Below are 13,421 nucleotides of genomic sequence, written 5' to 3'. Positions count from 1 at the left end.
TCTTGGTGCTTCACTGGACAGCATTGCTGTCCTCGCACACCAAGGAGATCTGCTACTCGCCTTGCTCTTCTGGTCTCCTTCCTGCCGCACAAGCTGGCAGTCAGAGGGCCGAGATGCTCAGTGAGTGGTGGGTCAGCTGCAGGGGTCCTATTTTATAGGGCCCGCAGCAAAGGCAGGGCAGTGGTGGCCACTGTGACCTCAGCAAGCCTCTGTGATGGAGTGGTCCATGTGTGGCCAAAGGCAGCTGTGGTGGGAGCAGCCTGGAAGATGCCCTCACATGGACAAGGAGGATGCTTGGGGGGGGGGGGGCAAGGGCCCCTTTTCTGGGACTGGCTCCCCTGGGCCATTCAGCTTGCCAGAGAGAAAGGCTGCCCCTTAGCCACAGGGACTGCCCTCCACCTCTCATCCTGTGCCCTGGGTTTGTTTTTAACACTGTTTTTTAGGTAATTTCATTCTATTCTTTACGGAAAAGAACAGATGCAAGGTGCCTCTTCAGCCCTAATTCCCATGTGTGCTTTGTGCTCCAAGTGAAGAATTTCTTCCTCACATCACATCCAAGCAGAATCTCCCCTCCATTTGTTCAAAGACATTATTCCTGGTTCCCTGGCTACAGTCCCTGATAGAGTCCCTCTACAGCTTTCTAGGCCACTTTTATGGGTAAGGTTAGGTGGCAAAAATGCAGGATCTAGCAAATTGCAGCCTTATCTACCTTGTTCCACATGTTCTACACGATGTTTTCCAGGTCAGGCTCTAGCCTCTTATCAGTGTAACACAGAATTGTTAAGGTTGAAAAAGACCTTCAAGATCATCTGGTCCAACCATCACCCTGCTACCAACGTCACCCACTAAACCATGTCCCTATGTACCAGGTCCAACCTGTCCTTGAACACCCCCAGGGACAGTGACGCCACCACTTCCCTGAGCAACCCATTCAAATGCCTGACAGACATTTCTCCTCAGAAAGAGTACCTACTTGTTTGAGTTGTTGCAGAGCAGTGCATACACTGAGTCAAGGGCCTTTCAGCTTCTCACAATGCCCTGCCTGCGAGGAGGCTGGGGGTGCAGCAGGAGCTGAGTTGTTTGTTTGTATTGGTTCTCACTGCTCTAGCTTGTTAGTAATAGGTAATAAATTACATTAATCTCTGTATGCTGAGTCTGTTTCTCCTGTGACAATAATTGCTGAGTGATCTCCCTGTCCTTATCTCAACCCTTGAGCCCTTTCCATTGTATTTTCTCCCCCTTTCCATTTGAGGAGGGGGAGTGAGTTCAGCTACCCAGTTGGGCAAAGCCCACAAAACCACAACCTAGCACAGAGAAAAATGTTGCAAAAATTAACTGAAATGATTACAATATACAGATATAACTATTGTCATAAAGCAGAAGTACAAATCTGTACCAGTAGCATGTCTCAATGTAGTTGCTTGACATTCACTTGCAATTTTTTTCAAGATTATGAAAATATTTTCCCCTAACTCTTCCATGTCTGCACCCTCCTCCAAACTTCTTCCTCCATCAGTTATCAAGTACTAGATTTAACCTCTTTAACTGTAAATATAAAACAAGTTAGATTGAAATGCTAGTTTTCCCCATAGCAAGTGGCACATTGATTAGTACTGAACATTGGGCTACTTAATGGAGTCAGATCTTTTCAAAATTTTAGCCTTGTGAAAGCTGCCACACCATATGAGCTGCTAAGTACATCATCCATTCTATGATGACATGATGATGTTATGATCACTTTATTTATGATATTGTGGCATCCCTGCTTATGGCAGGGGGGTTGGAACTAGATGACCTTTGAGGTCCCTTCCAACCAGAGTCATTCCATGATTGTGCTCAGAGTAGAAAAAAAGAAAAGCAAACTCACTGCAGCTGTACAGAGCTGCACGTGGGCAGCTCCCAAACAGCTGCAGGTGATCAGGTTACTCCTTGAAGTCCACACATTGATCAAACACTCCATATTTTATTTATGTAGCTACAGGTATTGTTCATAGTTAAAAAATCATTCAGCCCCATTGGGGGAGTTAAGGAAAAGAAAAACAAAATACACTCACTCCCTTCCTTCTCTCTCAAAATAATCATAGCAAACTTAACCAATGCTTTACAAACCTTTTTTTTGAAGCAAGCCTTTTCATGATCATCTTCCTCAGTCTGTCAGCCTGACAATCGTTGCAGCACAACACAACATAGTTCTTAGTGTTAAATGCCTAAAACATTGTGCCTAAGATGATGTTTTAGGATATAGTAATTTCAGACATCTGAGAATAATTACACAAATCAAGCACATCTTCTTTTACTATCTGTTAAGCATTTTCATCCATCAGCTACAAAGTGATATCTAGCTTTGTTCAGTCCACTTTAAAATTACTTAAATGTCAGGTACTTTCCCTTATTTTACTCAAGAGTGTTCCACACAAGACTAAAATTTCATGTGCATAATTCCAGTTCATTATACTCAGTTAAGCCACATTCTACTACACTTCTGAAAGACTTGCAGATGGTTACAGCTCCTCATGTTAACATGTACCTATGCATTTCAATATCTTACAGTGTTTCAATTTGATCAGAACTTGCAATTTTCAAGGTTCAGTTAAATTAGTTGCAATTTTTTTTTTTTTTTTTTTAAGATGCAGATATACTTTAAGTTTTAACCCTCATCTTAAGTATTTTGCCTGAGAATATGAAGAAACATGCAAAAGATGAGAAAAAAAAATAATCACATACAACTCACACAACAGTAACTGTCTGCCGGATTTCCATCCCCCTCCCCCCTTCAAAAATTCTTTTTCCCCAATAAATCTCCTCTGGCATACTCCCTTCTAATTCTTCATAAAATTTCTTCCATGTTTTTACTGATCTCATCATTACTTTTGAATTTTCTCTAGTTTGCTAACATGATTTTGCATCAGGAGACTTAGAATTGCACTTGTTAGAGAGCTAAATTCCCCCATCTGCAGAAAGCCGGCATACAGAGCTTATATTCAATAGAAGTTTTAGTTTCACTGTATGCTCTTGCGAGGCAGTTCTAATAGCTTACTATTCCTAAGAGTGACTTACTCTACTAAGCCACAATCTCCCTTGTTTTGCAGTGGCTAACCTAGCACTCACACAAATCCTAGTCATACCTAGGGTACACTGTAGTGAAGGATGAGTACAAAAACGCCTTTCAGAGGTCTCTGGCAGTCATCTTATTCCATGACACATAAGAACTGATTATTGAGTTTTTCTGGATTATAACATATTTTCTTTCCTAGCCATTCTACAAACTTCCTAAAATCCCTTTGTATTAGTAACAGTGTAACTACACTCACTCCAGATCTGAAAGCCCAAATCATCATTTTCTTCCCTATTTCACTGTAAAATTCTCTGCTTACGATTATCTCAAACAAGAAAATTTTCATCTGGACTAAATTCACACATATCTAATGTTAGTCTTTGCTTCTCACTGCTGCTGCTACCTAAAGGAAGTGATATTATCACAGCCTACAGGATGTGCTCTTTCAAAGCAAAACTGGCAATTCTAATAACTTTCTAATAACTTTCAAAAGCTATGTTAAAATGTTACAGAAAAGGTAAAATTGTACCCTAAAATTGCATGTATTTCTTTCTCAAACAAAAAAAACGCAATTACTAAAGAACATAAAATGGATTTTCATTTTTCTTCTGTTATAGAAATACAAAATCCTTGATATTTTATTTTGCTTTTGAGTTCTCACCTGGAAATATTCTCACACTTAAACTGGCATTAGATATTGCTTTCATTAATCTTGTTTTTGTTCAAGCTGGACATTTGTTCACAAAGTGTTGAAATAGAATAGTACCAAATTTTGAAGTTTGTTACATAGCACCATATGCACCATACATGCAGATTTGCTATCAGATGGATCAAAGTAACAAGAAATCTTGTCACTTCCAAACAGGATATCATATATAAGGACAGCTAAACACAGTGGGAGCTACAAAATAGCGTCCTCTATTTCTGTCACCACTTTGTTCTCCCTGTGGATGGCAAGACATTTGCTTGGATTCTGTGCTGGTATGATTCTTTTCAAACCAAATTCATTTTGTCAGGGTGCATATGCCACTCCGGCACCTACATACAGTCACACGTGTTCCTTAACACATGACTTATGAGTTGAACTCTAGGCTCTGTCATCAGCCTGATACATGGCAGATACTTCACTCTACCTCATTTTTTATATTTTTAAAATGCAGATATTGGCATAACTTGTTTGTGAAACATTTTGCAATCTACTGATGAAAACTGTATGTAATAAATAGTATTGTCATCTTACTGAGGTACCTTCCCGACCTATACTCTGCGTGCACAGATGGCTTACAGTAACATGTGGCGGATACCACTCTTCCTACTATGCTGCTGCACAGTCACAGCCAAAATTTAGCTGTGAGTTCATGATCTGCTGTGTTTGATCTTTACCCTCTGTCCTCTTGAAATGCCTGGAAGCATATCTGTGTTTCTAGAACCACTGAGAGACAATTTCACTTTGCTAGGGTTCATGTTTCTAATGTTACTTTAGTCACAAAATGAAAAGAAGGCTTCATAACTTCAAATAAATTTTACATACATTCCATGGAAATTCCCACACTACTAGTTTTTACTACTACAATAACATAACCAACTCATACCTTCCAAAAGGTAAAAAGTCCATACAATGACTATGTCTATTATCTTTATATATACACCTCAAAACACACACACACAATTTCCTCACTGGATGAGAAAGATTTTCTATTTCCTACGAGGCCAAAAGAAAAAAACAAAAAATCTTAAAAATGATGATTATTGCATGACAAATTTGGAAGAATATTTATAACACTGATAGAGCAGATAGGTAGGCTGATATCAAGAAATTAGATCATCAATGTTTCAGAACAGAGTTTATAACCCAAATCCATCATTTATGTTAGCATCCCATCAGGACTTACATTACATATCCATTTCCCCCATTATCTACAGCAATAACGCAACAAATTTCCTCTCATAAAATCACCAAGACACTGACACTATCACCAGTAATTTTATCTAGTGCTAAAATTACTCTGGAAAGACTTGCCCTCTTCTTGTACTTGAATCAATTTGTAAGTTTTAAAATTGTTTTCAATAGGACAAGATTACCACACAATGTTTGTTATTTCACTTTGCATTGTAGTTTGGCGTAAGTCTAGCAGTGTAAGGTGCTTTCCATGCTTTGTCAGAGAAGGCTTAACTACAGATTAGGGCTTTGCTATGTGTTTAAACACAGTTCTAGAGGCTCACAGTGCAAAATCTCCTCAGGATGCTGGAAATACTAGGAGCAGCAGCAGCATCCATAAAGCAGTATTTATGGAAATTCTGCAATATATATTTACTTATAGGATAGCGCAACGTGTTCCTTTCATCCTTTTCTGAGAAAAACAAATGTTGCTTTATGGCCTGCATACTATTTCTAAAATAAAAACTAGTCATCCAATTAAATTTGAAACAACCTTGACATTGAACAAGTTGATTAAAAAAAAAAAAAAAGACAAACAGAACCTGCTTTCAGCAGGGATGACCCCTTAAACTCAAGTAATGCCCAGAAAATGCACCAGTAAAGCCCCGGTGAAGAGGGCTTGCCAAGCTGCTGAAGAGGGCTTTAAACTAAAGTTACCAGGGGAGAGGAACCTCAGTCCACCCAACTCCTACCAATTTGATGCCAGTGCCAGCAACAGATGCCCAGAGCCTGGAGAAGGATCACAGGTCAGTGGAAGAGCACCTGAGGAACAGCACAAAGGAATTGCAACTGCTCCAGCCAGCATATCATCTTCAGCAGGGACCCAGCTTAAATGTTGCTATGCTAACACACATACCACGGGGAATAAACAAGAGGAGCTGGAGATGTACACATACCTGCAGGGCTACAATTTCATTGGCATCATGGAGATGTGGTGGGATGGTTCCTATGCTTGGTGTGTTGACTATAACAGGAAAGGAAGATGAGGAACAGGTGTCACCCCCTATGTCAATGCACAGCTGGAGGGCATAGAGATCCACCTGGGGATGGGTGAGGAGCTAACCAGTCTTTGCCTCAGTCTTCACTGGTAACAGCCCACTGGGGAGTGTTGGTTGATGAGAAACTTGACATGAGTTGGTAAAGCATGCTTGCAGCCCATATGCTAGGCTGTTGCAAAAGCAGCGTTGCCAGCAGGGCGAGGGAGGTGATTTGTTGAACCCCTTTTTAATAGTACAGTGAAGACAGACATTTGAGATAATGTTATATCCAAAATAAAGTTTTTGTTTTAAAAGTTTTATCTAGAATGCTGTTTTTCACTAAAATTCATGGTAAGATTTGCATTAAAATTAACTTTCACCAACTCTTGGGGTAACTCTTTACTAATGGAGGTCAAGAAGGAAGGTTTAGGCCCACAGCTTGTGATCTGCATTTAACACATTACAAGCCAGTCTGGCACAGAGGTCACTCTCTCCTTCCCTCAACAGCCCTACAAGCCTTTTATGTTCTTCAACAACTACAGCTCCCACTTCACTCCCTCATGTGAGCACCAAGCTTTCCTTCTTTACAGCCTGCTTAACAGGCAAGATATTATCACAAAAAAGGCATGGGCTGATTTCTCTAACTTCCACACAAATGATGTACTCATTTCCGTAAGAGCTTTTGTGAATCTTGTTAATAGGTAGAACACGCATGTAGTCTCTACTGGAGCCCACACCATCAATATTAATTTATAATTGCATAAAGGTGGCTTTTCAACCAGAATTTAATAAAAAAAGACAACAACAAAAACACACCTTCTATACCTTCCATTATATTTGAGCTAGTAGGACTATGTGTCTTACCAGTTAGAACTGATCGGCCAGAGAACAGCTTAGTGAATCCAGGCTTTCATTTCTTGCATTGGAAATGTAACTGAGAAATAGATCTAAGCAGGAAAAATAAACTAATTTTAAGAACCAACAAACAACAAAAATTAGAAAAAAGTGATCACTGCAACAGACAAATAGAAACAATTGTCTTGCAGTTCAGTGCATGTTTCAACCAGTTTCACTCACTGATTGCCTCAGGGAACTTCAGCTGCTGCTGCACCTACAAGATCAATGCTGCTAATTGTGAGGAAAATTATTCAGGACAACACAGAGCCTCCTATTAATGATGCCTGCCAGAAGAAAGTCAGTTTATCAGCCACCCTAAAGGTTAGCATCAGAAGCAAATACAGCAAACTCAAACGATTCTATTACTAACCTTTCAGGCAAAATCACTACAGTTGTGAAAAAATAAAATAATAATTCAGAATTTCCTGCATTTCTAAACTTACTTTGGTTCTCTGTTCAACAGGTGCCAAGCCTGTTTTTAGTATTTTATATTATCTTATTTGACCACAGGAGAAAAAAAAAAGTCTATGGCAATGTCTTCAGATCTGTTGGTAATCTTTACTAAAACTGGGCAAGAGAAACAAACTATGGATAGACATCAGCAAATACTACAGAATGGTTTGTTGGAATGGTTTAGTTACTTCTGCTCAGAAAGACTTCAAAAAGCAACGAGTAAATAATTGTTGGGTTTAAAAATATATATATATCTGGCTAAATTCACAGAAGAAATTAACCACAAAGACAACAAGCCACAAACACTTAGAAGCTGGGAATGATTCATTAAGTGCTGGTCCCACCTTTTAACATTTATTTTATTTTAATTTCCAAAATGCATTGTTTATCCACCATGAGACAAAAGACAACTGGTGTGATCCAGCATAACTTTGAATTTTGAATTTAGTCATCTGCAATAACAGCTGAGAACTTTCATCATTTTGAAGTAATTTCAAAGCTACAAAAGAAATGCCTATCTGTACTATTCAATATACATTGCATATGAACAGCATTAATAATTTGTGAGATGAAAGCCACAGATAAATGCAGTATACGCTGGAAGGCTAGAATAAACTTCTGTTTGAATATGTTCTAACTAGTTCTTAGTAGGACATATAGTTAGAAAGATCATAGCCTGATTCGCAGAGCAATAGCTTTACCATTCCTTATTTGAAAACTACTTCATAATTGACTGTTCACTTTTATATTTGATTCTGTTAAAACAATATGGTTTGTTACAAATAACATCTTTAAGTTCTCTAAGAGTAAAGTAGAACACCTACAGTGTAGCACTTTATTTAGTAATTACAATTGACTGTGTGTATATAAACATACAATAAAACATTGTTTTAGAGAGCACAAAAAGTTACGTCATGCTCTATTAGCCAAAACCTAGACTGTTGCAGCTAGAACAACAGTAGCTTAAGTAGCTTAAAATCTGCTTCAACTCTTTGCAGCAAAGATGCATTTGAAGTGTAGAGTAAGGTGGCCTGTCTCACCACAGAACCTGTAGCTGACATGACAAGAAAGCAGGGGAAGGAATCAGCGGCAACAGGCATGTTTTTTAACTTGCTGATACCTGCTTGATCTCTGCCTACAAAGTTGTGCTCTGACAAGACCACAATGCTTTCAGGAGAAAACAACTCATTAATAAAAGAGGTTATCCAGTTCTGTGCACCTCCTCCTGCCCTTCCCAACTAATAATCACAGAAGCCAGCATTCAGAGACAGAGTGACTATATGAAAGTGAAGTCAGCTGTCACCAAACCTTCTTGACTTTCAATCGGAAGTTTCTTTTTCCTATTTGTTTTTGTTTGCTTCCTTGGTCTTGTTTTTATTTTTTTTCCTCCCATTTGTTTCATTTTTTAACCTTGTTTGTGCTTGCCTGGCTTCCAACTTTGAAGCTAATTGGTAGTTTACAGAATAGAAATAAAGCAGGAGTATTCAATCAAAAAAATATTTAAAATAATACTAACACTTACTGAAATATCAATCACAAGTTTAAGCTAAAAAGCCTAACAAAAACAAGAGTCTGTGCATTTTTCTCCCCGAATTTCACAAAGCTAGTCTCTCACCGGTTTTAAAAAAAAAAAAATCCTGAAGAGAATTCCCACTATCATCATTTCAAAAAACAGTTATTTACTGACTCAAGTAGCAGGATCTACCCCTAAGCATATAAAAATGAAGTAGCACAACAACCAATAAACAGGTTGTCATCAGAGCTTACAGTTCTCCTGTCATGCCTGTCTGTTCATAGACTGTATCTTACTCTAACTGCCAGTTAGTAAGAAAATGGCAAACAACTATAAAGACAAGAAGACAAAACATGAGAATAGTATCCGATTGGATATATAAAGAAGGGGGGAGAGAGAGAGAGAGAGAGAGAACAACAACAACAACAAGTAGCTAGAATGATTCCTTGATCAACAACTCTTGCCTTTCCTTCTGTGTGCCTGGTGAAGTGTGATGTCTTCATTAATAAATCCTCTTTGTAAAGTTAATCCCTTTTAGCTACTTAAGGCTTAGGACAGATCACATCTCCCATTCCTGCCAATAAGTTTTACAGATGATACAGCAAAAGACTACATGAGGAGCATGTTTTATTAAAACTACTCATCTAAGAATATTTATCACAGGACTCTATCCACCTATTATCACTAGAAATCCCAGTAACTACCTAGCACGAATCACAACATAAGACAGTAAATTCCACGTTTTTTTTTTTGGAGAGCATGACAAATGAAGAGGGCACTCTCACAGGCACCTGTTACCAAAACAAAAGGTTCACATTTTCAAACATATAATTGAATTTGACCTAATAGACCCAAATATTTACTTACTCAGATTTAGGACATGTATATTAACTTATTATATACATTCTCTATGGACACACATGCAGCATTTTTTTTTCTTGATTCTTTTATAACTGCATGTCTGTATGTGCTATAAAAATGAAACAAATGCTACTATGCATTTTTCAGGTTCTCAATTTAAAAAGATATCTGATAAACTGATTGTATTTTACTAATAATTTTTCAATACCTTTTTTATAGCCAAAACAAGTAAGATTTATGATCTGTTTTCAAATAGGAACATAATCTATCAACGGAAAAAGATACTGTAATCTTCCCTGAATTTAAGAAAATTGTTCCTTAATTAGCTCAGAAATATAAATATATGCAATTTAACAGGTTTTCCATTTTAAGATTGCTTCTCTTCTTGGTACCTGAAGAGAGCAAACAAGGTGCAAATATGCCCCTACCATCTTCCTGAGCTTTTTCCCTAATCCTTGTCTTCTCTGTATCCCTATGCCAACTATTTTCTTGCATGAAGTCCACAGGTTTGGGGAAAGATTGTTCTCCACTTACACTAATATAGCACTTAATACATTATGCCCTCAACTGGAACATTGCCTTAGATAACAGCAGACAGACTACGGTGGTCGAAATGCAACTACAGCTTCCTGCATTGCCTCCTGACACTTCAGTACATGCTAGGGGTTGAGGCGCTGATTAGAAGTTGTTTTCAGTCCTTCATCCCTCCAGGTCTTCTCCTGCCAGCTAAAACAGGGAAGTATGGGACATTACATTAATTTGTATTCCTTTCCACATCTTTGAGAACATTCAAAAGACTATAATTGAACTTTTAGGCTACTTGTCATTAGTAAATGATGAATTAGGCTACTTTAATGTCTCTGAGCATTTGAGTTGCTACAAGATGTAAAAAAATAAGGTCTCTCTCACTCTCATTTGCTCTCTTTATATCTGAAGTGGGGAGGGGGTTGCTTGTTTGTTTGTTTTAGTTAAGAAGATAAACTGTAGCACTCTGTGGTGGTTTTTCTGTGCTAGGCAGGTAAACACCACAACCACTCTCTCACTCCCCCTCCTTAGATGAGGAGGTGAAGAAGTAAAGAACAACTCATGGGTTGAGATATGAATAATTTAATTAAAGGGAAAAAATAATTATTATTATTAAAGAAAGATTATTATTAACTAAACAATTTAACTAAAGCAAAAAAAAAAAAAAAAAAAAGAAAGGGAAAAAGGGAACGGGAAAAGGAAAAAACAAACAAACAAAAAAAAAACCAACAACAAGCAACAATTAAAGGCTATGCAGAAGTGCAAAGGAAAGAAATGACTCTCTACTTCCCACAAATGAGCGATGCTTGACCACATCCTTGAAGCAGGGCCTCAACGCACGTAGCCGGTGTTCGGGAGGAGGACCGACGTTTTCACAATGAGAGCCCACCCCTCCCCTCTTCTTCCTTTTTCCACCTTTTATTGCTGAGTGTGACATCACATGGTATGGAATATCCCTTTGGTTGGTTTAGGTCAGCTGCCCTGGTGATGTTTCTTTTCTCACTTTTTTGCCCACCCCCTAGGAGGGTTAGGGAGAGTCCCGATGCTGTGCCACTGCTGCTCAGCAGCAGACAACACTGGTGTGATAACACTGCTGTTCCAGCTACAAGTGCAGAGCACAGCACTGTATGGGCTGCTGCCGGGAAAGTTAACATTCCAGCCAGACCCAGTACACACTTAAACCATTCTTGACAAATCTTTCAGCAATGACTTATTAACAGAGGCAGAAGCAGATTTTCTTCACAGATCTGACAATGACATTTACCCTGACCTAAAAGGAACACCTTCCTTAGCAATAAGAAATAGTTCTTTCAATGCCAATTCAGTCCTAAGAGAATGCCAATTATTATCAAGTTTGCAAAAACGGATGTATGGTGATTTTGTAATACAGACTACTTTACACCAGGGACAAAGCTAAAATCATTCATCTCAATTAACTTAGGATCCAACACTTAAATTAAACTGTTGCCTTAGAGGTGAAAGGCCATCACTTTATCCAATAACCCACCCATACCTTTTATAATAAATATGAACCTCCCTCTTAATGTTAAATATACCTAAAAACACAAAAGGAGCCAAAGTCAAACATATTTTGAGTCACAAAGCTCAAAAAACTTAATTCAACACCAAAGTGGATAATCATCTTCCTCTTCATATATGGCATTCTCTCACAACATAAGAGTAGGTGTAATTCACTGTCTATCAATCTTTGCATAATGCAAATAAATGTGACAAAACATGTCTGGAGCAGCATTAGCCTACTAATTCCTAAGCTGTGTCATCAACATAAGAACTATTATAAACCAACTTAAGTAGACATTTTACCACCACTGGCGACCCAAATGTTCATGAATATAAAATAATGTCATCTAGTGGTCACCTCTACCTTTCTCCCCAGCTGCCTTTTTCATGAATGCAGTGCAAGCTGAATCTAAATCTATCTTCTCTTCATTCAATATTTTCAATGTTGATTTTGAGATATGCTTTTTTTTAAAGTATTTTTTGTTTTTATTATATATTCATCTCCAACAAGTGAACAGGCTACATTGAATCAAGTTTTGGTACAAACATCAAGAGTTCTCAATGTGGAAGAAAAAAATCCAGGCAATTTTGATTCCTGCACTGTTCAAATGCCCAGTTCATCTGGGGCACTCTTTGTCTTGGCTCTCAGGCTTACAATTAACATTTACTATCTCTCAGGATTCCAATTATAAATTATTATACATAAACTCTATTCAATTTACTTTACATTTTTAACAAAATCCAAATTCCATTATTTGCAACCACAAAACACTCAGAAGACAATATTTTTATAGGGATCTTAAAACATATTATCCATATGAGGACATTTACTAGTTGGGTGTTTTTTTTTCTTCTTCTTCTTGTGTTCCTGTTTGGATCTGCACATGTGAAGTTGAATCTTAAGCTCTCAAATTTGGTTGGAAATAAATTCATTAATTCATTTCATCTAGACTGCTGGTGTTCTGCAGCTTCTATCATAAGGCTAGTCCAACTGCTCAGACCACTTTAAATAGATTAAAAATAAATGTATATGTAGATTATAAGGTATACCATGAATCTCTCCTCTTATGTGGCCAACTGTTAAAAGCACAATCTATAGCAACTGTTTTTCCCCCTTTGTTTTTACTCTTTGTTAATAATCTTCTATTACCTATTTATATAATAAAGGAATCTCACCAAGTCTCAATGTTCTCAACTCTGTCAATACTGAATTTGTTGAGAAACGCTTCTCACTTACCTCCAAAGCATCTCACTGAAGTGAGCAAGAAGTGGCAGATGGCAGGAATATTATGTTTTAACAATATCTCCCTAAAAGTTCCAAATACTTGGTTTATAAAAATAACAGCCATGCTGCCAGACAGTTAACCATATCCATCATTGTTGTCTCTCTCATTTTGGTAAGGGAAGTATTCTGAAGCCATAAGTATTGATCTTTCCCCCACGAGGGGAAAGGGGAAAAAGAACTAGTGATGTTTACATTACCTTACATACAAATTCCATGAACACTCAAACACTTCAGTGGACTAATCTTGTACCTATTTTTTTCCACATTTACAGGCAGCTTGCAAAGCCTCCAAAAATTCTTACATAGAAAAATCTCTTCCATTACTGAAAAAGAAAAACAAAACAAGCAAGACCTACTTTTAAAGAAAGTGTTACCGAAACCACACAATATTTTTG

General features: G+C 37.8%; 1 protein-coding gene across 6 annotated transcripts in view; it reads right to left on the bottom strand.

Annotated features, from left to right (window-relative positions):
* Positions 1–13,421, bottom strand: part of ROBO2 (roundabout guidance receptor 2) — an 897,160-nt gene that overhangs the window by 441,620 nt on the left and 442,119 nt on the right. The window lies entirely within an intron of this gene.

Source organism: Aythya ferina (genome assembly GCF_964211825.1).
Source record: "Aythya ferina genome assembly, chromosome: 1".
NCBI classification, from domain to species: Eukaryota; Metazoa; Chordata; class Aves; order Anseriformes; family Anatidae; genus Aythya; species Aythya ferina.
Note: the sequence above shows the minus strand (reverse complement) of the source record. Positions and strands in the feature narration are given on the sequence as shown.